Source organism: Anolis sagrei, chromosome 5 (assembly GCF_037176765.1).
Source record: "Anolis sagrei isolate rAnoSag1 chromosome 5, rAnoSag1.mat, whole genome shotgun sequence".
In the NCBI taxonomy this organism is placed as follows: Eukaryota; Metazoa; Chordata; class Lepidosauria; order Squamata; family Dactyloidae; genus Anolis; species Anolis sagrei.
In genome coordinates, this window is record NC_090025.1 from 145,288,581 (window position 1) to 145,311,583 (window position 23,003).

A 23,003-nucleotide genomic window follows, 5' to 3' on the forward strand; every position below is an offset into this window, starting at 1 on the left:
ATAGCAACTGTGCTCATAAATACAAAGACTGGAGACACACAATTTATTCTGACATCATGTAGAAGTATTGTGTTTATTAGCCACACTTGCACCACTGAGTTCTTTTGTTCACAAAAACCTAGCAATACTATTGACATCCCAGTAACAGAATCATCAAAAACTACTGCCAAAGGGGGTCTTTATAGGCTTTCGCCTTTGCTGCTGTTAATAACAGTATATTCAAATAACATATGAGTAATTTATGTGACATTACATATAATATTCAAATAATATGGACTTTTGTCAGAAGTTTGATGCACTGTTCTTTTGTGCAGGCCAACCACATTCCTTTTTATACTGAAATAGCCTCTACTGATTGTGGTAGAGCTTCCACCCAAGTAAGCATAAACAATATTGCAGGATTTTTTCCCTAAGCAGCATGGAATAATGTAGTGCATAAACTGAAATGAGCAGCATAACTTGTTTTGATTTGTTAGCTGAATTGATCTCCCTACTTTGTTTCCGAGTTGAGGGCACATAGTTCAACAGCTGTCTTGGAACTTTTCCTAGGGTATAACAAACAAATCAAAATATCTGTTTCTGCTGTATGTTTATTCTCTAGAGTGAGTTCCTGAACTATTACTCTAGGAAATGAAATATACTATTTTAGGAATATTTTAACTGTCCAAACTTTTGCTTTCAGCTATCTTAAGCACATTGTATATGAAGTTTTACTATTTTATTTCCCACAGCTACACATCTATCTCCAGCAAAGGATCGCTGCCTTGTTGTGGTGCTGGAGCTTGACCGCCTCACTGATGTCATGAGCCAAACTGTGAAGGGACACCCAAGACGGGACGGTCATGGCAGAGAGGTCAGACCAAGCATGATCCCTGGGGAAGGCAATGGCAAACCACCCCAGTATTCTTGCCAAGAAAACTAAATGGACCAGTACAATCAGAGATATGTCGGTATGCCATTGGAAGATGGGACTCCCAGGTTGGAGGATGGTGAAAATGCTACTGGGGAGGAGCAGAGGAGAAGTTCAACTAGCCCCAGATGTGATGACGCAGCTAGCTCAAAGCCGAAAGGAAGGCTAGCAGCCAACGGTGCTGGAGGTGAACGATGAATCCGATGCTAGATCAACACACTATAGGAACCTGGAATGTAAGATCTATGAGCTAGGGCAAACTGGATGTCATTATTGGTGAGATGTCAAGACTAAAGTTAGACATTCTGGGGGTCAGCGAACTGAAATGGACTGGAATGGGCCACTTCACATCAGATGACCACTAGATCTCCTGCTGCGGACAAGTGGAACACTGAAGAAATGGAGTAGCCCTCATAATTAATAAGAAAGTCACTAAAGCAGTGCTTAGATACAATCAAAAAATGACAGAATGATCTCAGTTTGAGTGCAAAGAAAGCCTTTTAACATTACAGTGATCCAAATATACACCCCAACCACAGCTGCTGAAGAAGCAGAAGTAGACCAGTTCTATGAGGATCTGCAGGACCTACTGGATAATACACCAAAAACAGACATCATTTTCTTTACAGGAGACTGGAATGCTAAGGTGGGAAGTCAAATGACAACTGAGATCACAGGCAAGCGTGGTCTGGGACAACAAAATGAAGCAGGACGCAGGCTGATAGAATTTTGCCAGGAAAACTCACTGTGTATAACAAACACAAAGATGTATAACAAAAACAAATATGGCTCTATACATGGACTTCACCAGATGGTCAACACTGAAATGAGATTGACTACATCCTCTGCAGTCAATGGTGGCGGACATCCATCCAGTCCGTGAAAACAAATTTATGAGGCTTTTGGAGAGGGAATTAAGATAGTGTTTCTGTAAATGGGATAGTGCCCTGAACAGATATAAGCAAGGCATTGGTCTCACACAGATCCAAATTTTAAGTCATTCATAAGCTTAAGTCACAAGTATATTTACATGACAGACACATTCAAATGTGGTCGACTGTGAGATGGGGCACAGTAGATCACAGCAACTCCCCCTCCCTGCCCCCAGGACTCACCTGCTGCTGCACACAGAAACCCCGTTGGGAGAGATTTACCCCCCCCCCCCACTTCCTCAGCCAAGCAGGTCTCTGTAATGCCAGATCGCCATCCTCATCTAGGATCAAATTCTGGATGGCTGTGTGATAAAGTCTGCATAATTAAACAATATTCCCTGCACAATCCCAAATCTTGCTTTAGGAGCCAGCAGCTTGATTGAGTGAAGACTCCAGCTTCTAATTGTGATACAGACAAGGACCTTTCTGCCTCTTCCTCCCAGTGAAGGCTGTAGCAACAAAATGGGACAGGGATCCTGCTTATGATTGTTTCAGTCTTGCTCATTGATGAGAGGGGTGAGAACATCCTTTTTTTTTTCTCCTCCTGATCAGAAAATGAATCATCCTCCTTTCAGCATGCTGCCTCCTCAAATGGAATGGGATGATATTTCTATAGTTTTGCTGGGAAACAGCATGAAACTCTAGATAATCATTCTCTAATTCCAGATTCTGAATCTGTAACTGGAAAACTAAATGCCAGCCATTGTTTCTTAATTCTTTCAGTGCAGTGTTGGCAGGGGATATGAAAATCTGATTTAACTGCATTTCTTTGAATCCCACCTGCATTTTCTTTCCACCAGGTTTCTTTCATATCTACATGTTTTTTTCCTGCATTGAAATCTGTACGCATTTTTGTTCATTATTCTAATATTATTTACCCTTTATACCCACATTTTAGGTGATACATGCATTTTACTCATTGCCTAAAAAATATATGTGCATATTTTTGTCAGTTTAACCATTCACATTTTCACTACTATATGCGTCCTACCCCCCCACCTCCGAAAGCATCATAAATTTGCACAATCTTGACATTTCTACAGTAAAATTGCTGGACATTCTCAAGAAGTATTGAAAGGTTATTTTTACTGAGACTGGGGCCCCTTCTACACTGCCATATAAAATCCAGACTATCTGCTTTGATATGGCAGTGTAACCTCATATAATACAGTTTACAGAAGATAATGTGAATTATCTGTTTTGATAATCTGGGTTATATGGCAGTGTAGAAGGGGCCAGAGATCATACAAAATTTTCTATCCCTAGTTGTCATAGGATGAGCAATGTAAGAGGGACATTAAGGGAACTAACATACTTGTTTAATACTTGCTTCTTTAAATTAGGAGTAGTTTAGGGCCAAGTGAGGTGGGCTGAGCTCAATTCACCTGGGCCCCGCCCACAACAAGCCCTTGCTGGGACTTTTAACTCTTTGTCTTCCCTTCGCCAGAAGGCAGCAAAGGACTTCCCTACCATCATACTGAAGGTAGGAAAGGAATTCCTGTAGGCAGGAAGAAGCCAGCCTTTTAAGCTGCAAGGCTTTTCAAAAGTTATGAAGGTGGGCAATGAATAAACAACAAACATGAAAATACTTAAATGCACTGTTTTAGAGGTGTTTTTGTTATTTGTAAAAAAGAAGAAAACGGTTTTTCAGAGGTTATGCAAAAGCGCAAATACCAATGGAAATCTATGCTGTTTACTCTTATGGCTGACAAAAAGTAAATTAGATCTATATCTGGAATTAAGTTCTACAAAGCTCATTTACACTGAATTTTGGTTCGAACAATAGTGGTTGGAAACATTCAGCTACAGCACATTTCAAAATTAGTTTCATAGCATTGTGAATTGATAGCTTGCTTGTATGCATTGTACAATTTATGGGAGATACAGAAAGTGCTGGCAAAATTTTCTTAGGCATATCACTGAATGCTTTAAAGTCATCAAAAATGCCTAAAATTTACTCTTAAATATAGACCTGAAAAAGTGAGTCAAAATGGATGGTTTTCTACACTCAGTTTTTAAGGGATCTAAATCCTTTCTGAATTCAGCTAACATGATGAAATGGAGAACGGAAAATAGGTTTGCTTACCAGGCTGAAATTCTATTATACTGATTTGTTTCTAAGAGCTTCAAAGAAAGTCTCTGCCTTGAGAAGTATAACATAAAATATTCCACTATGAGTATGGCTTCCAGTTTCAGTAAGGTTTCAAGAATATTAGGCCAAAGCTATTATGTGTCTATTTTCAGATTCTTGGATTTTCTTAAATAGCCTCTGTAGAATGACACAGACCACCACTTATTAGTATAAAAGAATAAACCCAAATCACCAAACACATTGGCTTATCAATCACAAACAAGTGTCAATTGTTCTTCCTTGACTCTACCCTAAAGTTAAAGTGATTTCAATAACAAAAACCTAACCAATAGCAAAAGCTGAATCATACCAGGACTACTACTTTATTGTTATTCTATCAAGATTGGATCTGAAGATAAGGTCTGGTGGTTTGCATTGTAGAGATGAATTTGTAAGATAAAGTTATGGAACCAGAATTGCTTCATATTTAGGAAGATTAAGTAGTAGGAGTGTGCATTTTTTTCATTAGTCATCATAAGTCATATCAAAGTTGTTGAATTCATCCTTACACTGCGATATCTGATGTGCGAGCATCGCATGCGCCAAAAACTTAAGAATTAAAACTTACCCAATACTTTTTCTTTTTGAATTTTGTAAACCTCAGAAGCCTGCCAAAGTCAGTTGCATTTTCAGCATAAGGAAGCAAAGTAAAGCCAAAAAAAACTGCCTTTCCTCTTTAAATTAATGGTCTCTTGCCATTAGCAGAAGAAAGAAGCAGGAAAAAGCAGAGTTTGCTGGGAAAGACACTGAGAAAACACAAAATTCTAGAAAATGTAGTTTACAAAGGCGAGGAGCCCTATGCCAGAGAATCCAAAAGGCCCTGCCCTAAACTACATTTCCCAGAATTTTGCTCAGCATCAGAAAGCCACAATCAAGATAGGGGAGAGCTATTTTCCCTCCATAGCAGCAGCCAGCCAGAGTTCCAATAAATTGTTGAATCTGCAAAGAGGAGGAATGACTGATACTTCTATTAAGTAAATCTATTACTAGAATTTCAAAAGTCAAAATTAGGGGGTGCTGGTGTTTCATTTTTAAAGTGTTTCTAAAGTATAGTTAGTAAAACTTTAATTGCTATAACAAGAGCAATGAAATTTAATTACATTTTTTGTTATTGTAATTGCACAAACAGGGAAATTTCAGGGACTACTTTCTCCCTCATTTTATAGCTATTGGGGGTGAAACTTGCTACAATGGTGGAATAAATTTACCACTGCTAGTCCATCAGGTTTCAGAATATTTCACTTATCCACAGATTTTTGAGGAATTTTTGAAGTTTTTATAAATAACCTTAAAAAAACTACAAGAGTTCTCTCCTTGTATTTTCTATATAATGACACAAGATAACAAGAGATCATTCCCCCTTACTTTCAGAAATATTCATACATCTAACTGATTTTAGGATTTTTTTAAAAAAATCTTGACAAAAGTGTTTTTTTTTTTTAAGCCACAACAGCTATTTCATTGAATGTCTCTCATATTAACTAATACATCTTCCATTTAGGGATTTCTTCCCAGTCCAGCACAGAGATTTACTTACTAGAAGTATCAGTCAGTCCTCCTCTTTGCAGATTCAACCATTTATTGGAACTCTGGCTAGCTGCTGCTAAGGAGGGAAAATAGCTCTCCCCTGAAAATGAAACTGACTTTGGGAGGCTTCAGAGATTTACAAAATGCAATTGAAAAAGTAAGTTTCAATTGTTCAGTTTTTTGGTGTGGGCCATGCCCACACATTGAATATTGCACCATAAGTATGAATTTAACAAATTTGATAACGACTTATGATGACTAACAAAAAATCCACTCCTCTAATAGACAGAGATGCAGTTATGAATATAAACTGATGTAGTATCAACATATATTCAGTTGGAAAAATATATAGTATTATGATGGGACTATACACACATTTGCGGAAACATGCATAGAAAAAATGATAAATTTCTCCTTATAAAAATGGGACAAATTTTCAAATTTACACCAAAATTTAGGTCTTGTGCATTAATATTTCAGGCTTCACTTTAAGAAAGACAAAATTCATATTAGCATTGCCATTGTAACTCCTGTGGGGGATCAAGAACACTCACTTCATAACATTCATTTTTAGTTAATGGTTGTTATCATTCCCATTTGCTGTCAGGTCCATATACCTTAACCTGCAAAGTACAATGTCCATGCTAATAATTAAATAACTAAACATTATTGTTACAGTGTTCATTATTCTGAGCAATAGACAGCAGCCTAAAATGCTTCCCTATTAATACATTATCATACATTGTTCCCCTGAATTATACCGAGTAGGCTATGAACATGTGGTGATAGTGAACCCCTTTACTTTGACAGTCCAGCATGCTATGTTTCATGTCTGTTGTGTGTACTTATAATTTCATGGGTGATACATTGATACATCCGTTTCAATAATGCAGAAATGCGGAAAAAAGAGACCAGACAACAGGATTGGGTACTAAAGGGCTACTTTATTAACCATTTAAATCTTTCATTTTAAACATTAATGTTCTGCAGGGAAATTTTTCAGCAGTGCTTAATTTATAAAACTAATTGGAGTTATTGGAACTGAACAGGTATAATTCAGTTTGCAACTTTAAAAATTCTAAATGCACACTTTCTTACCTGGACATTTGTCATATATCCTAAAAAACCCTGCCTTGTTACTAAGGTGAAGTCAGAACTGTACCTAGGTTTCTAGGTTAATAGCTTATTTCATTCATTGGCTGAAAAGGTGTTTTACGTTTCTCTAAAAAAATTGATGCCATGTTGAGATTGTAATATATTCTCTGCTTTAGAGGAGGGCTGAAACTCCCTCAGAAGCACGGCTTAAAATGGAAACAATCTGAAGAATTGGCTCCTGCTATGTTGGCAAATACAGCTATAATGAAAAGTATCTGCTGCAGAGTATATTAAAAGGGACCATTTGGTGTTTGGGGACTCTGTTGGATTTCATTTCCCATATATTCTAGAGTCCTGATGTGTCAGGTTATTTTCCTACATCTATGTTTTTGCTTGCTGATGTGGAAATTTAAGAATTTTTTTCATCGTTCATTTTTCATTCCTCAGATAATGAAATATTGAATCCTTTGTGTATGACTTATTTATACTCAGCTGTTTGCATCATACTGCCAAACACTTTTAAAAGAACAGAAATTTTAGATTTAAAATAGGAATCTCTTAAAATTAGAAGTGAAAAACTGATCATAAAATCTTTATAGGCATGTCTGCCCTGGGTATGGGTGGGAAGTGAAATTATATTATTCATGGGATGCATGAGAAGAAGCAGAGGTGCAGTTGTAATGAGGGCAACATTTCTCAAATTGTAGTTTTGCTTGCTTATATTTTCATACTGTTCTTTGCTATTCTCCATGAATTTAGGTACATTACTCTTTAATAAACTTTACTATTCAGATCAGAGATTTATTAGTTATTGTACATCAGTTCAGTTTGGGAAGTGTTTCTTCTCCCTTCTAAATAACATGTAAGAAGTGGCATCTCCTCTTTTTGTTGTGGGGAAGAGTGAGAGAATTCTATATTTCTGTCACTATCTCCTTACAAATGTTTTATTTCCATTTTAAAATGGATCTAGAAAAGGTGGCAGAGTTGAGAGGAGTACACTTCAGCATTTTTAAAGTATTAACAAGCATTTTTTAAAAAGCCTTCTAAAATAATTAAGAAGCACAAAACTACAAAGAATCCTAAACATTCATAAGTAATATATATCAATGCAATTGTAAATACAATTGTGTATTTATGCATACATTTCTTTCTTGCCTTTTGTGAATAGACTCAATGTGATTTAGAATATTCGAAAAGACACAAGGGCCCTCAAGTCCAACTCCCTGTTGGCAGGACTATATAATCAAAGCACTCCTGACAGATGGCTATCTAGAAGGGGACTCCACTACAGTCTAAGGCAGGGGTCCTCAAACTTTTTAAACAGAGGGCCAGGTCACAGTCCCTCAAACTGTTGGAGGGCCAGATTATAATCTGAAAAAAGCATGAATGAATTCCTATGCACACTGCACGTATCTTATTTGTAGTGCAAAAAACACTTTAAAACAATACAATAATTAAAATGAAGAACAATTTTAACAAATATAAACTTATTAGTATTTCAATGGGAAGTGTGGACCTGCTTTTGGCTGATGAGATAGGATTGTTGTTGTTGTTGTGTGCTTTCAAGTCATTTCAGATTTAGGGTGACCCTGAGCGAGGGCCGGGTAAATGACCTTGGAGGGCCGTATCCAGCCCCCGGGCCTTAGTTTGAGGACCCCTGGTCTAATGTAATGTATTCTACTGTCAAACAACTGTTATATTCAGGAAGGTCTTTGTAATCTTTAGGTGGAATCTTTTTTCCTGTAATTCAAACCCATTGCTCTGTGCCCTAGACTCAGGAGCAGCAGAAAACAAGCCTGCTCCATCTTCCATATGACATCTTTTCAAATATTTAAACGCGAATCTCTTAACCATCTCTCTCTCTCTCTCTCTCGCTCTCTCTCTTTCCCTTTTTTCTTCTCTTTTTTCCTCAACTACCCCTTTTCCTTCTCCCCTATGTTTTACTCCTTTTTCCCACTTTTTAAAAATATAATTTGGAAACTTTTAATAAAAATATTTTTTTAAAAAAAGAAGAACAGGACTACATAAGCTTATGAGGTTTCCTTTTCCCACAGAGACTTTACAGTGGCAACCAAAGGAAAGGAAATTCAATTTGTTTATCAATAAAATGTTTTTAATTCAAATACAGCCTCTGATCTGTCCTTTTTGTCACAATACATCCTTCCAACTCATCTTTAGCAAGTACAAAGACAGAACAGCTCTGTACTTATGGTTGAAAAATTGAAACAATTAAAAATGGCACAATACAAAACCATGAATTGGAAAGAAACCATAGTCATTTTAAAATAGAGAGTAGAGCTAATATATTTAAAAATAATTCAATAGACATAAAAAAGTTTTTAAACTATATATGGCAACAACACAATGTTTTATAACTCCAGATGGTATTTATTTCAGTTTAAACCTAAGAACAAATGCAAACAGGATTAATGCAATACTTCCACTCATTGTATATTCAACATAATCCTAATGATTTAGCAAATGGCAACAGTTATATTGAAGGATAACAGCATTCTAGAATCACAAAATGATCTCTTTATTCTGTCAGGTGTTTGCACAACTAAAGTGATCATTGACATTTTAAAGCTACTTACTGTCAGTGTGAAATATTCTTATTTTATCAAGACCCAACTTCTGTTAAGAATAACTGATATGATGTCTCTAAGTAACTAAAACAAGGAAAGTTAACTTCAAAAAACTGAATCCAATGTTACTTCTAATCATATTAGATTCATTGATATAGTTACAATTTGTTAACTGTCTCATTGAGACTTAACACAAATGAACCACAGTACATCAGGCATTTCAGCATACAACACATTCATAAGAATTTGAGCTATTGGCATTGGTTGTTTTTGTTTTGCGCTTTCAAGTCAACTACAATTTATGGTGATATCAGTTGATCTAGTCAGTACTTATTCAGATAAGATTTGTGACATCGAAGGCTTTGGATCTAAGGTTGAAAGAATGTAAGTTGCTGTGAATACCCAGTGGGTTTCTATGACGGAGTGGGGATTCAAATCCTGATTCCCCAGTCCTAGTTCTACACTCAAAGCACTACTATTAATTTCTAATTTAGCATGCTTTTACTTTAGCATGCGATTAATTTCTTATTTAGCATTTGAACTTTGTAATCTCTTTTGTTACCCTTACTCAAATATATGAGAGTTGCTCTTATATAAATGCAGTAATTGATCTAGGATCATGGAGCTGTCTGAGGTTCTGAACACCACCTAGTAGATTTGAATATTGGATACCTCCTTTCATGTTTGATTTAACCTCAGAACAGAATCAGAGCTCACTGCTGAAACCTAAAGTCATGAAAACAGTACTAGTTGCACACCATGGAACTTTCCACTTTCAACTTCTTTTCCCATACTTAAACACATTTTGTGTGGGAGTGCATCTACAACATATGCATGCTTGGAAATGAATTCCATTGACCTCAGAGATATTTATTTCCAAGTTAATATCCTTAGGTTCATGTTTCCAAGGGTAGTATTTTGTAATAATGCAATCAATATGAAAATAACTCTGAAAAAGAATGTTTCATATTCAATAGAATTAATTAAGCCTTCTGGTGCATATATAAAATGTGGCACTGCTAGAATATTTTTGTACTGTGACCTTTGAGGAAGTAAATTTTATTTTTAAATCAGTCACCTTTTAATAAAAATAGCCCCAGTTTCATGTGGTATGGTTTTATTTGGTAAAAAGGAAATATATATTACAACCAATCTGTTCCTCCTGAAGCACTGCATTTTTTTATGATCTGATCAATGTTTTAGAAAACAATTGTGTGCCAGGTTACAAGAGTTTTATAAAACTCTTATATATTAACTTGTAATGTACTATTGTGCTTTACTGTTATGTAGAGTACACATGATCTATTGTTGCTGATATGAGCTTTAAAACTACTGGCTGTGTATGGATTTTGAACAAGTATTTTTCTTAGTGGTTAAGCCCTAGCTATTAGTTTAAAATACATGCATAGGAACACTGCAATTATCAAAAATGTTCAAAAATATTGTCAGATAAGCTTTTAAAATATTAGAATGCCTAAAAGTTTATATTTCATAATCAATAAAGCTATTTTTCTCTCCCCCTCCCTTGTGCTTGTGCTACTTTTTGTCTTCCCCTTGTGCTTGTGAATTTACATTTCCATATTTACAAACATATAAACATTTGATTTTTAATATGTACCTTTTGCTGGATAATTTGGGAATATATTAGACACGGGATCATCCTAGATAGCAAAAGGATTTTCTTTGCCTATACAGTCCTATTCATGTTTTATAATCACTCAACTGTGTGTCCTTTCTCTAGTGCTGAATAAGAAGGGACTCCAGAATTGTTCACAGATATTTGAAAAGAATTTTCAAGATGATACCACCCACCCCCCATTTATGGACCTCTGTTTCATTGCCCACACATTACAAATACATAATTATGAGAAAAATATGGCACTCTCACCTTTGGCAAACATGCCTTTTTCTTGCATTGGTGGCCCTCGGGAGAAAGGCCAAGGCAGACTGTTTTTGTGGAGAAGTGACTTGATCAGTAGGTAGCTGTTCCTTTATTAATGGCTCATATTTACTTTACTTGGTTGATTCAAAATAATAGCTTGTTAGATGCTGTAGATTTCTGAGATGGCTTTAGTATAATTCTAAGATGACAGAAATTTTTATAATAACATGTGGCTTATTTATTTTAAATGGTACCTAGATGCATGACCTTCACTTTGTCCCTGATTTTTTTGTAGTCATACAGGAAAGAAGAAAGCTACTGAAAGACATGGTAGAATAAGCTCTTGACATGTCTGAGTAAAATCTGTATCTGAAGTGGATAATCTGACTTTCATTGAGAAATTCATGAGGAAAGAATCTTGAATATATTCTCAAATTTGTCCAGGAACTAGTACTTACTTCCTCCACCTCATCCTACTCCTAGCTGTATGCATTCTCATAAGACTGCAATTGAACCCAGTATATGGAGAGTTCACGCTAATGGACACCACTAGACTAAATTCCACAGTCTTTCTCTTTGAAATATACCCTCTAATTGACAGCTTCAACATTACACATTTGACCATGGTGAAGGTCAAAAACTGGGTCAGCAAGAGAGTCTTTTTGTAGTTTTAATGAGCAATTTTTTCACTTATTTTGAGGGCATGAAGGCATATTTGAAAAACCAGTCAAAAAGTGACATTTGGTCAGCCTCTATCCATGTAGCAGACTATAAAGAAGCTTTCTGCAGCCGATTAGCTATATATTCAGTTAAAAATAAGTAGTTAATGTGCCAAAACATGAAGCAATTTATGCTCTGTTAGAAACATTGCATTCTTCTGTAGTGGGGTACCCTTCAGAGCTAGGCAGTTCAGAACCCATAAGAAGAGGAAAAATGAACATGATTTAATTTTAAACAACCAGTGCACTTTTAAAAATATTACCTATATTGGATGTTATAGGAAAGTACATTTATATTTAATCTGTACCTTCTCAGTAGAATTAGCAATTTAGAGTGTTGTCCCACTTACAAAGAGTTTTCTCAGCTGGTAAATGATGACTTCTTCTAACCCTGTTTGCTGTTTTTGTAATAGTGATATATTTAGCTAGTTTTAGTTTTATGAATAGTTTAACGATATTTTATGTTTGGTATATGTTGAGCTATGTTTCTTTTAACTGTTGTAAGCTGCCTTGAATCTCAGATCAGAACTCAATTTGGATGATGATGATGATGATGATGATGGAGTTTCCTAAAATTTAATCCTAAAATCAGAGTTATGAAGTAGTAAACAACAAATCATCTGTTTTTGTTGTATTGTCGAATGCTTTCATGGCTGGAATCACTAGGTTCTTGTGGGTTTTTTCGGGCTATATGGCCATGTTCTAGAGGCAGTTTTCCTGACGTTTCACCTGCATCTATGGCAAGCATCCTCAGACGTTTCGCCTTCATCTATGGCAAGCATCCATCTGTTTTTCCATATAACAAATAATATGACACTGGATTTGGAGAGATATGTAGATCAATATTCACCTCTTACTTCACCCACAGCTTTCTTTGCTCTGGAACTTGTGATAAGAAGTATCTATTGTAATCTGCAGGGGTACTTGAAATGCATTAGTGAGGAGATCTACGCAACAGCTGTAATAAAAAGAAATATAAGACACTCAACACTAGCGTCTGTTTTTTTTTCTTTTTCTTCCCCCTCCCAACTCCTTTTCCTTTATGAGTCATTTTAAGATTGTAAACTTGGGAGCAAGGACTTTCTTGTTTTTACTGTAAGCCTCTCTAGAGGCCTCTTCAACTAGAGCAAGGTACAATTCATTTCAATAATAAACATGTGAAAAATAAATATAACTCTGCCAACTTCAAACTGGCATTGCGTGAATGAGTGATGGTGGCTCCTGTGAAACACAGATGGTAAGATGTTGGTGAATGGGTAATGGAGAATGGGTATGCAAAGGTTAATTCAGGGGATTATTGATCCAAGAGCAGGTGTAATGTTGGGTGTTGCACCACCTTCTACAAGATTTGCCTGATCAAAGAAGGAACAAGGGTGTCTGTACCTTTAATGTTGTGAAGACCTGTCTCTTCCAGCAGGCCTACCTAGTCAATTTTAAATTGTGAATTATAAACTAAATTTTATTGGTGTTGGTCTTGTGTTTATTTTAACACAAAACTATTAAATACATATATCTCTTTATTTTAACAATGTTATAGTCTGCCTTGAGTTGCAAGAAGGTGTAGATAACAAATAAAATTGTTATTGCTATTATTTTGAAAAAATAGGTTTCAGTTTTAGACTACTTATGACATTCACACTGGTGTGATATCAAAGTACCTAAAGAATTAGATGGCAAAATTAAATTGAAAGTACTTAGATGAAATAAACACACAAATAAAGCAGGCACTGGCACACCTTTTAAAATAAATACACAAATAGGTGGTTATCCACAAAGTTCAGTGGAATACACTGCATGACACACAATACAGTGCAAAGAATCTTGCATCCATCATACACAAATCTTGACCCCAAATATTGTTGATATCATTGTGTGCCTTCAAGTTGTTCCTGACCTATTCTAACTCTAAGGCTAACCTTTCATAGAGTTTTCTTGGCAAGAGTTATTTAGAAAGGGTTTGCCATTCTCCTCCTTTAAGACACAGAGAATGTGACTGAGATTTGCCAAAGGTTACTTAATAAATTCATGGCTGTGCAGGGATTTAAGCTGTGATCTCCAGTTGTAGTTCAATGCTCAAACTACTACACTAAGCTGGTTCACCCAAATACTAACAAGAAAATAAATATCCTGTCTTCTCAATTATATTTTGCATATTGATCACACACAAAGAGGGACATTCTGGCAAGGTATCAATAGTGTATACAAACAAGAACAGGATCTGACATTAGTTCTATAGTGCTTGTGAAATTAAGTTCACTTTGTGAAAACTAAAGGTATACCTCAATTAACAAAACGAATGTGTCCATGGGCATTATAATAGAAACTCCACTTTTGAGTGTTTCATTTTCTCTAATTTGATTATTTGTGGATTATTTCCTATGACTTATACTACTACCCTATTTTTAATAGGAACTGCAAGAATCATGAGACTGAGGGAGATTACAAACACACAACAAGGCTTGCACATCCTATTTGAAATGTAGGGCAGCAATGGAGGTGAAATCCATTTTTGTTTGCCTGCCTGCCTCTCTGCAACCACCTATGCCTTGCTCCACTGGGACGTCTTCATTGCAGCAGGTGCCTGAATTTGAACAGTTTCCAATCCAAAGTTTTTCAATCATTTAAAAATGGTTATGGTCATGTAAAAAGATTGACATAGCTGTAAAAACTTATAAGCCTATTTAAAGTCAATCAATATCTCATCAAGTAAATTATAAGCTCCAACAATTCTGTCTTTTTGTTTTTGCATGTGACATGCGATCAACCTGCTTTATGTGAAAACCAGGACTCAACAATTTTCAGTTTTGGAGCCAGAAGAGTCTTATGTGCTACTTGTATCAGTAGAGAAGGATGAACTCTTTTTTTCACTTGTTCTAACAAAACTTAGTTATATTTAGATGAAACTTCCATAGGGACTGGTAATGGTTTGAAGGACCAATTTTTTAGGATTGTTTATAATATCAAAGAAAATGTTTTCATATAGAAACGAAAGAAAAAAAATTATTTTGTTTTGCAAATTAGTTGTTTCATTGGCTACCAGCTAGCAATTAAAACAGTGTAGTTTGTAGTCCAATGGTAGATCACATGGTTGGATGGACAAGACCTCAGATTCATTTTTAAATAACACCCATTAAAAGAACCAGGAAACAAATGACTGGAAGACCACAGTTTTCTGATCTGTGTGAAGCACTATTATACAGATTGTCTATATCAGGAGTCCTCAAACTTTTTAAACAGAGGGCCAGGTCACAGTCCCTCAAATTGTTGGAGGGCCGGATTATAATTTGAAAAAAATGAATTAATTCTTATGTACATTGCACATATCTTATTTGTAGTGCAAAAGACGCTTAAAAACAATACAATATTTAAAATGAAGAACTATTTTAACAAATATAAACTTATTATTATTTCAATGGGAAGTGTGGGCCTACTTTTGGCTGATGAGATAGGGTTGTTGTTGTGTGCTTTCAAGTCATTTCAGATTTAGGTTGACCCTGAGCAAGAGCCGGGTAAATGACCTTGGAGGGCTGCATCTGGCCCCCGGGCCTTAGTTTGAGGACCCCTGGTCTATACTGTTATCATAGCTTCAAAAATTGTCCAGATTCTCAGGAAACTCAGAAGTTTCCACCCCTAATTCTGTGAAGAAAAGAAAACTGTTATTTAGGTTAAAATGAAACTTCACCCAGGTAATGCTTCAAGATAGGTAAGGCTGGGCAAAGTAGGGTTGCTATGTTGGAAACTATGCTAAGTTAAGTCTGACTTGACCGTGGTGGTCTATGCCTTAGTTGCCTCTAGACTGGACTATTGCAATGTTCTCTACGTGGGGCTACCCTTGAAGATGGCCCAGAAGTTACAACTTGTCCAACGGTCGGTAGCCAGATTAATAACAGGGGCATCTTACAGGGCGCGGTCAACCCCCATGTTTAAGGAGCTCCATTGGCTGCCGTTCATCTTCCGGTCCCAATTCAAGGTACAGGTTCTTGCCTATAAAGCTCTAAATGGTTTGGGACCTGCCTACCTTTGTGACCGTATCTCTCTCCATGAACCAGCCCGAACTCTTCAATCCTCGGGGGAGGCCCTCCTTTCGCCCTTGCCAGTTTCTCAGGCTTGCCTTGTGGGTACAAGGGAGAGAAACTTTTCCTCTGTGGCTCCCCGACTCTGGAACTCATTGCCTGGAGAGATTAGGAAACTTTAGAAACCTTTAAAAAGAGTCTCAAGACCTGGCTCTGCCATTGTGCTTTTGAAGAGTAGTCACATCATTTTATGCTATTGCTCCCTCAACGTTCTTGTCCCAGGAGTTCCCCCCCCCACCCCACCTTGTACAAAGGTTTGTTTATTTCTCTGTCTCTCTATGAGTTCTCCCTTGCAAACAGTTCTGCCCCTTTATCTCATCCCGAGTTTTTAAAATAATTTTATGTACATGTGGCCATCTCTCTGTCATTATGTTTTGGTTTTTATGTTTTGTGTATATTGTTTATATGCTTTGATGTTTTATACTTTATTGTTATGTTGTTTATTTTATTGCAATTTGTATTTTTGTATTGTAATTTGTTGTTCGGGCTTGGCCCCATGTAAGACACTCTGAATCCCCATTGGGGGAGATGGTGGCGGAGTATAAATAAAGTTTATTATATTATTATTATTGCTAAAGTAAAATGAGCTGAAAGGGAAAATGCCAGATAAAGCTACAGAGTCAGCAATGCGGATTTTAAAAAGAAAATGTATGTAGTATGTAGAAAATGAAAGCAAAAGAAAAGTATAGTGGCGTGGAAGCCTGATAAGAAAAATCAAATCAGATAGGCAAGATCCACAGGACTGGGACCCAATTTTCCATCCCCAGGACATGCTATGAGCAACACCAGCTCCTCAAGTAAATAAAACTGGATGCCCACTTCATCCATGTGAAGTAGGGCATCTAAGGGATTGGGGGTAAAAGAACACATGAGTTTCCACACCATGTGATTGCTACTTTGATTAGCCTATAACTGTCTTCTCTGATGGGCAGTATTTTTTTAAGTTGCTTACAGTCCTTTGAGAAAGAAAAAACTCATATTAGTAAGCATAAGTGAGATGGGAAACATATTGGAGGTACAAGAGCCAAGGTGGCAGAAAGCAAGCAGTTATGAGAAGATTCATTGTATGAATGATGTTCCCATTTTTATTTGGACAAAGTGGCCAGTTTACTGTCTACAAACTTATCATTATTCAGTATTTTTAATGAGTCAGCATTTTCTTCTGCCTTTGCTAAAAATGAACAAATGCATGTTTTATCACTGAATATATTCACAATGAATATTCCTGTCTGATCATTAAACGTAACAGCATAAGTGCTTGTGTTTTTTCCGTCTTCAAAGTGAGTGATCAGAGTGTGAAGTCTTCAGAAAAACTGACACCGTATGTCAAATTATGCTATATTAAGTGAAATTATAGCAAAGACTTGAATGTGCTACAATAGCTTAATGGCTTCTTAATTGATGTGTTGCTTCTTGACACGATCTAAGTGTATATTTATATCACTGCCAAGGAAATGGCAATAAGTCTTCCAAATCCAAGAATAGCTGTCAATTAAAGCAGCTTTATTTTACTGGCCTACTTTCTTTTGCTGAACTGTCAAGATGAGGGTGTGTGTTTGTATGTGTCTGCATGTGCGTGATGGGAAAGCTTTTGTTTGCCTTAGTTCATGGGTCATTGGCTTTCACAATTGCTGGCTCTCAGCGCTATTCCACATTAAACAATGTGTTTCTTCATGAATCATTTATTCACATAAATTCCAAATAGTTTAGCACTTGTCTCATTCATTAGGCAGATTATATAGACAAATTGTTACCTTAAGCCAATCAGCTTTCTTGTTTTTCCAGTATTCTAAATTGCCTGAATATATTAAGAAGCTCTCACCAGAATTGCATGGGTAATCAGGACCTCTGTGTTCTGCCTTCTTTAATAAAATACATGAAAGCTGACATATCATTCACAAGGTGCTAGACAAGCCAAACAATATGGATCCAGTTGACATGTCAAGTCATTTCAGCTTTTAAAAGTACCTAGTTTATGCAATCCATGTGGTTAAATCAAGCATGCTGCCTCTGCCTATGTGCATGACAGAAAGTAAGAGAGAGGGATTTTTCAAATCTATGTTAGGACACAGTAGAAGATACTATGGCCTACTGGTTCACAGATTTATGGAAATGCACACAATTTCTATCTGAACAAAGCGATCCAGCTTCTTTTGATTCCTCCCTTTAAAAAAACAAAGTTGAATCACATGTATTGGATATCTATACAGCTAGCAATCTTAGTCTAGGCTTGATGATGGTATTGGAGCACAGAGACCTTTCTGATATGTGAAATGGTCCTATGTCCATCTACTCAGAAGAAAGGGGCAAAACACATAAATGTATTGATAAACTTAGGGCAACTTTATGAACTATTTAAATCTGATCTGCAGCAGTGCTGCACAGTGCTGTGTATATTGAAATAGGTTCCTAACTGTGAGAGCTGCTCAGCAGTGGAACTCTCTGCCCCGGAGTGTGGTCGAGGCTCCTTCTTTGGAGGTTTTTAAACAGAGGCTGGATGGCCATCTGTTGGAGATGCTTTGAATGCAATTTTCCTGCTTCTTGGCAGGGGATTGTACTGGATGGCCCACAAGGTCGCTTCCAACTCTGTGACCCTATGAGCCAAGGTGCACATCAATTTTCACTTCAGCATGTCAAGGGTGAGCAATCCAGACTCCAAAACCAAGATAATAAACTTAGCTTGCCCCTAGTTAGCATTCTATTTTGAGCACTAAGCCCTATTTTGAGCACTATTTTGAGCACTAAGGAGAAAGTCAATTGAGTTCAGTCTCAAATATTGTACTCCTTCACATTCTGGGTTTCAGGATTCAAAGAGCAAGTCCAAAGACTCCTGTTTTCCCAAAATGTTCTTATTATATACATTATATACAAAAAGTACAAATTAAAGCCTGTGAATGAGTAAACAATTATGAACATCATTCTATACCAATACATTATTCAAAGGGAAAGCTGTGTTAGGGCCCTTCTATACAGACCTTATATCCCAGGATCTGATCCCAAATTATCTGCTTATCCCAAATTTTATGGCATAATCCAGTTCAAAGTGGACAGCCTGGGACCAGATCCTGGAATATTAGGAAAGTGTAGAAGTGGCCTTAGTCTGGAGCAGGCATCCTCAAACCGAGCCCCTCCAGCAGTTTGGGCCTCCAACTCCCAGAGTCCCTGACCACTGGACAAGCTGGCTAAGGCTTCTGGGGGTTGAAGGCCCAAACAGCTGGAGGGCCATAGTTTGAGAATGCCTGCTCTGGAATATCAGTATGCAAAGGGATCTTGTAGCACCTTAGAGATTATCTGCTTTTTATTATAAATTATATGCAGAATGAAGATAGTGTTCTCCTACTGAAAGAGCACTTTAGAAGTAACACACTACATCTCATAGAAGGTAAAAAAAAAGTGGTGTGTTATTTAAAGATCAAGTGCCAAGTATTTTTTTAAAAAATGATTTAAGTACTGTTTTTGGAAGTAGCCCAAGCTTTATCATCTGAAGCAAATTGCAGTGTATCTTCAGAAACACACAGCAAATTGATTTCCTAAACAGAAAGCATGAAATAACTCAAAATGGATATGGGTATGAGCACTGTATTCTATACCAACTGTATTTTGTACCAAGTGTTTCATGTCTTTGGGCTGGAATTAGATTCATTTTGCCATGCTATATAGTCCTCTTAAATCAATTGGTTATGTGTTCATGCATGTGTGGTTACAAGTTCATGCACATATGGCTCTTCAAGCCACTTGTCAATTTACTGTATGATGACTCCAAGATAGGGTTTTGAATAGAAATATCAGAGGTAGTTTTGTCAGTTCCTTCATCTGAGCCTACAGTACCTGGTATGCATAGGCAGTCTTCTATCCAAGTGCTAACCACAGAACTGACTGATTAGTTTCAAGAGCAGATGGGATCTAGTGACTTTAAGTATTTAATTTAATTTCATTTCATTTCATTTCATTCCATGGAATTAAAATGTGACTAAAATAGAATGGATCCAACCTTAGAAAATTTATAAATAAAATATCATTTTTTCTGACAGTTGATCAAGACCAAGATCTTTATGGAAATCCTTTGAGCATCAGAATTTTTAAGCAATAATAAATAAGGATTAAGGTTTGATATTTTATGTCTTTGTACAGACCTTGAATGATTATTAGTGTTGTTGCCTTCTGAATGCGTAGAAATCTTATGCTTTATGCATTCAAGACCATTGGCATCACTGCTTTTATTGAGCTTTTGTCCTTTTGGTCAATGTGTTAGAGAATACTGAGGATGTGGGTGGTTTGGTTAATCAGCTCTCTGAATTCACAGATTCTGCATCCATAGAGTAAAACATCCCTGACTTGAAAATGTTAAAAAAACAAAAATGCAAACCTTGGTTTTGCCATTTTCTATAACACCATTTTACTCCACTATTGTATATGATGGGACATGAGCATTCACCAATCAGTACTAAATAGGAACTAAATTCCAGCAGATACTAAGAACCCACTGGAAATAATAAAGCCAAAAGCCAAACAGATAGGAGTGATGTAGGGAAGGTGCAAGGAAACACCTTCTGAGCATAGCTCAGAAACTGTGTGAATGTCTAGTTGACTGCTCTACTAGCTGATTCCATACTTCCATTTATTGAAGAGTCTGATCCACAGAAAGAAGGAAAACAAATGTTCTTGGATTACTTACTTTTTATTTACATATTTATTTATTTATTTATTTACTTCATTTATACCCTGTCTTTCTCAGTCCCATAGGAGGACTCAAGGTGGCTTACAACTCCGGCAAGGTTCAGTGCCACTAAAATATAGTCAAAACATATCCCAAAAACTAAAAACAGTTAAAATAAATTAAAACATATAAAGTGCACGATTCCATGCATCCATAATCCTTTTAATAGTATGGTTGAACCATGTTTAGGGTATTGTGTAGACTGTCAAAATATTCCTCCCCCCCCCCCCCACATGTTTTGTCTATAAGTCAGAATACGATCGGTGTAGCTTTACCTGTATAACAAGTTTTAATTGCATTTGTGAGAACATCATTAGAGTTTTATGGGGGGCTTGGTATTGGGACTTACCCAGAATTGCTGAGTGCGGTCTTTGCAAATGAACGGAAATAATTTAAAATGATACTGTTAGAGGAAAATGAAACTAATAGGTTCCTCTAATTTATCTTATTATATATTCATTACATAAATCCACATGCTTGATCAAATCATCATAACATTTGGTAAATTATCTAATGAACCAAAACAAAAACTTCAGTAACGCTGATGTATCAACTACTTTGGGCACCATGTTCCCACAAACAGTTTTCATGTCTTTGTTTATTCATTCATTTATTTGCTTTGCTTCAAAATGTAATGTATTAACGTATTTTGATCAAAATGACATTTTCCTGAACATTTCAAACATTTTCACATAAACTCAGAATCAAATTTTGGCATCTTCTCAGAGCTGGGGAAGAAATTTCTGGTGTCGATCCATTTTGCATGCAACAGTGTATGAAGAAATGTAGAGATGTGTGAGTAGTATTGCCCAAATATTTGTTTCATTTGATTATTAAAGAATATAATTAACTTTAACCTGGACAACACTGGGTAAATTTCAAAACTTAGAATACAGCAAAAAGAAGAGCCTCAGATGCTACCTCAGTATTGGATGAGAAAAAGGCCCATTATTTCCATGTACTAACAGTTGAACAGAGAATGGATAGAACATGAGGAAATCAAACAAATTTTCTGCATGTAAAAACAGGGAAAAAAGTTTCACCCTGAAGACATTTTATTGAAAAGAAGCAGGATATTCTTTTTCATTCATATGTATACATGAATAATACAAAAAGAGATTAAACATTGCCATATTCTGTTGTCCAGTGAAATACTATTTTTGCTGAATATTGGTCTTGCTATTTTTGGGGATGAGAATATTATTCTTATGTGTACCATTATGAAGATTTCTTTTATGCCATCAATGCTGTTAAAAAGAGAAGACAGAAATGAAACAAGCTACTAATGTTGAAGACACTGATCATAGTTATTATTTTACCATTCTATCCACAGTTCAAATCCTATTAATAAGAGTAAGCTTTATAGGAAATTGCAAATAAGAAGAATGAACTGTTCTGTGTTGCCGATAACATTGTTGTTGTTTTTTGTAATATATGAATGAATACCCCATTATCAAAGAGGACAGAATAGCATTATGAACAGTTACACAGGAAAAGTCCCACTGAAGCCAATTTGGCTTAATGAAAGGTACTCATAAATTGAAAAGTTCTGATGTCACATTTCAATGTGTTGCTAACCTGATTCTTTGTTGCGTGTGCAAGGGTGATACACCTCCCTCCAGATGACCCAATAAAACATGTCCACACAGTGATTGGTGAGAAAATTGGCCACAACTCGTTTATTAATAACAGGAACAAGGGTTGGCAGCCATGCATGGATCCTGGATCAAATATCAGGCAGCCCGCTGATGACTGAAGATGCTACAATCCTGGGTGCCACCGGCCCAATACCAGTCAGTCACCGAAAACTCGGCACCCCTGGGACCACAGGCGTTATCCCCCCTTCCATCAAGGGGCGATAACCGGCCAGATCCAGGGCCCATGCCAAATGCCAAACACAGAGTTGTGACAAGAAAAACAGGATGACAATTAGTCTAACATAACAGTCTAACAAAATCCCAAACCACCTAACATGCAGGGTGGGTGGGATGGAAAAGCTGGGCCAGGCAAGACCTGGCGAGGGCCTAGGGCAGCCTTAAGTAGCTGCCCGGGCGGAAGCAGCTGGCTGGCTCCAGCCATGCCAGCAACAGGGCGGGGCCAGGCCTGTGATTGGCCTGGAGGCCCCATCAGCGGGAAGCTTTCCCACCACCCAGGGGGCTTCTGGGAAGAAGAAGCCCCCTGTGCCACATGGCAGCAAGGCCACCCTGTGCCTCAACCTGCTCGGCCCAGTAAGTCGGGCCAAGCCATTTTTTCAAGAGAACAAACCAAAGGATGTTTTTGTCTATATGTGCCTTCAAATTCCTGTTGACTTATGGCAACCCCATGAATTACATAGGGTTTTCTTTGGCAAAGAAAACTTAGAGCTACTCATTTCCAAATTCCACCAATAATTTCCAGTTATATTTGTGTAGCTTCAACAGTAAATTAGAAAA

The 23,003-nt window shown here is 36.8% G+C and overlaps 1 long non-coding RNA gene across 1 annotated transcript in view; it reads left to right on the top strand.

Annotated features, from left to right (window-relative positions):
• Nucleotides 1-23,003, top strand: part of LOC137097094 (uncharacterized) — a 113,719-nt gene that overhangs the window by 89,738 nt on the left and 978 nt on the right. The gene's annotated exons all lie outside the window — the stretch shown is intronic.